A 3,565-nucleotide genomic window follows, 5' to 3' on the forward strand; every position below is an offset into this window, starting at 1 on the left:
TGTGACTGGTGTGTTTATATGGATTGGGTGTCATGTTTCAATATATAACTAGATCGGGTGTTACGTACCGACATGTATTTGGATCAGATGTCACAATCCGACACAACCTTGGATTGGGTGTTATGTTCTGACACACTAATAGATGAAGTGCAGGTTCCACGAGTGAACCATCTTTGAATATGTACTGAAACTGAGATTTTTAACCTGTGTATATGTATATGTATTGTTCATGAAATGATAAGTGTTAAGGTATTCTATATATGTGTGTTTACAGTGTTGTAGTTACTTGTCCATATCTCATTTACTGGAATAGTCGCGTGATCTTACTAGTACACTGTTGTTTTGTGTACTGATATTGCACTTGCTCTTTCTTTATTGAGTACAAGGCATCTTTAGGTAGCTGTTGATAGACCTCGCATATAAGATCTTAGACTGTTAGAATTCAAGGGTGAGCCATGTCTTTCAGGCTACTATGAGTTCTTCTTTATCGTGATCCATCCTTCCCGTACTTAGATTTTTCAGACATTTCAATGAATTTTTGGGGTTGTATCCCCTTTTATTTAGACTTGTTATTTCATTAGAGTACATTGACTTTCAGGTTCTAGGTGCAATTCTGTATGTTTAGTTGAATTGACTGAGTTTATGGGGACTCAACACCTTTTATTATATATTTAATCTGTTTCCATCTTAAATTGCTTATCTCTTATGATTGTTGCTTAGTTTGAGGTGTAATAGTAGTTCTCTCACGGGAGCGTTTGAGTGAGTGTGAATCACGGTAGGCCAGAATCATGATAGGATTGCTAGATTAAGCACTTAATATGAGGCTTTCAAGATGAATGGAGAATCACTTTAGGATATGATCACAAGATTTACAATAGTGGTAAAGAACAAGTGTCTCTGGGTAATATATACACTATTGAGGAATAGGTTGACATAGTACTCGGGACTCTGCCTAGGTCATGGGAGATAAAAGTCACTGCAATTTGAGAAGCTAAGGATCTGACAAATATGACATTGGATGAGCTTGTAGGGAATCTAAAAATTTAGGAGATAAATGTTGATAATCCTAAAAGGAGTGAAGGAAGTAAAGATAAAGGACTTTCCCTCAAACTAACTGAAAGCGATGAATCTGAGCTAGATGATGAGGACATAGCCTTGATTAGCAGAAACTTCAAAAAACTCTTTAAAAAGGGCATGAACTATGGAAAGAAGTCTCCAAAAAATAAAAAAAGAACAAAAAAAGGAACAAAATGGTGGATGCTACAAATGAGTAAAATTGATCATCAAGTCAAGGACTGTCCCAAGTGGGAAATAGAGTAGCGGAAGGAAAGACTTGAAAAGGAAAAGAGAGAGCTAGCCAACAAAAGAAAGATGAAAGAAAAGGAAACTGGTAAAGCAATGTATATTTCCTAGGGAATAGATTCAGACAACTCTGGTGAAGAAGCAGAAGACATTGCTCTAATGGACATAGAGGACTCCGAACTTGAATCTTAGTCAGACACTGAAGAAAATGAGGTAAATTTTCTTGATCTTAAAGATAAACTCAAACTATTCTCAAAGAAAAAACTATCCTCTTTAATGCTAACCTCACAGACAATATCTCTGAACTAAATGACAACAAAAATAAGTTGTTAGCCTCCACGACTAGTCTAACATTTGAATATATTGATCTTGAGAAAATTAACTCTAGTGTGAAGGAGGAAAACCAACTTTTATAGGAAAAGGTTAGACAACTTGATTCTAGTAACCCGTCCCTCAAAACTAAAGTCTTGAAACTAAGTTTCATTGACAAAGAAAAGAGCAAGATCAGTAGTAACCAAAATAGTTGTGAACGAGATCATAAGAGAATTAAGAATGAGTTGTTTTCAGAAAAGAAAAACTCCAGAAGAATGAATTTTGAATTAGCTAGAATCAAGTATGAGCTTGAGAAGGCAAATAAATCGATTTAATCTTCCTTGATTGTAACTCAACTCAGTAATAATACTCGTAGGACAAAAACTGGAATAGGTTTTGAAAAGAAAACTACTAATAGAACCTCTGATATTTGTACACTGGTAATGTTGGTCACTCTACACTCTTCTATCCAAAATCTAGAACTAATCCAAACAAAAGGGTTGTTATAAGAGGAGTAATCAAAATTGAACTACATCAGAGGAGTCAGTACTTCCAAAAGAAAACCTTTAAAACAAAGCTTACCAAAATGGATAAACAGAGATCTCATTCATCCTTTTGATCAAAGGAAAGGACCCAAGTTAATCTGGGTTCTTAAAATTAATCTCTGAAATTTACAAAAAAAGGTGAGAGGAAGCAAACAACTATAGTTTATGTATAGCGCTCGCTTGAGGCATATGACTGAAACTAAATCAAAAGTCCTCTCACTTGATGATAGAAAAAGATGGAATGGTTGCGTTTGGCGGAGGACATAAAGGTCAAATCAAAGGCATTGACAAACAAGGTAAAACTAAAAAAATACTCAATTGAAAGGGTATATCATGTTGAAGGGCTGAATCACAATTTACTCAACATATTCCAACTCTGTGACAAAGGAAACAAGGTGACTTAATACTCTTCAAGCATTGAGGTAATAGACCTAAAAACTGATGAAATTATCTTGATTGGACAAAGATACAAGTATGTGTATACTGTTGACATTGCAAAAGTACCTGCTGAAGATCTTGTATGTGTAAGTGTGATAGACAAGGATCCTCTATTATGGCACAAAAAACTAGGAAACGCTAGTCATGTTCAGCTAAACAGACTCATCTCCAAGGACTTGGTGATAGGACTTCCTAAAACTAAGTTCAAGGAAGATAAGATATGTGAGGCATGTTCCCTAAGCAAGAAAACAAAATCCTCTTTTAAATCAAACAGGTTATTAGCTCAACTAGATTCTTGGAACTGCTGCACATGGATTTATGTGGGCCTATGAGAGTTCAAAGTAGAGGAGGTAAGAAATATGTGTTTGATCTAGTCGATGATTATAATAAATTTACTTGAACAATTTTCCTTTCTTCTAAAGACGATGCGGTGTCAATTTTGGAATATCTTTTGAAAAAGTTTAAATTTTTGTGTTTTGAAGGCCTAAATTTTCAAAAGTGGTATTTCGTATGAACTAGAGCTACGAGTCTTGAAATAGAATTCCTTCAATTCTATCACCTTCGAAATATAGAATTTGGTCTAGAAGAGTTTTTATGAATTTAGAGTTTTTCAGGGATTTGAGGTATTACATTGGAAGTTTAAGTTATTTTAGACTAAAATTTATTTTTTGTCAAAAATTAGAGTTTGGATGCTCGAATTGAATTTATGATGATTCTGTTGGACTAAGAAGGAGATTTTAGGTCTAGGAAGAGAATATATGTATTTTTTTAGAGTTTTGAGGGCATTTGGGTCTTTTTTAGTCTTAAATTAGTTTAGTAAGACTAAACAAAGTATGGATTAAGAAGACCTAAAATTCAAATTTTGTCAGTTCCATTGGATCCGGAATATCGAATTTAGTATGGTAGCATGTATGGTTTGTGTGCATGGGGTTTTGAACGAATCTCGAGGGTCAATTCGGACCGTGGTG

The sequence above is a fragment of the Solanum dulcamara genome, chromosome 3 (genome assembly GCF_947179165.1).
Source record: "Solanum dulcamara chromosome 3, daSolDulc1.2, whole genome shotgun sequence".
NCBI classification, from domain to species: domain Eukaryota; kingdom Viridiplantae; phylum Streptophyta; class Magnoliopsida; order Solanales; family Solanaceae; genus Solanum; species Solanum dulcamara.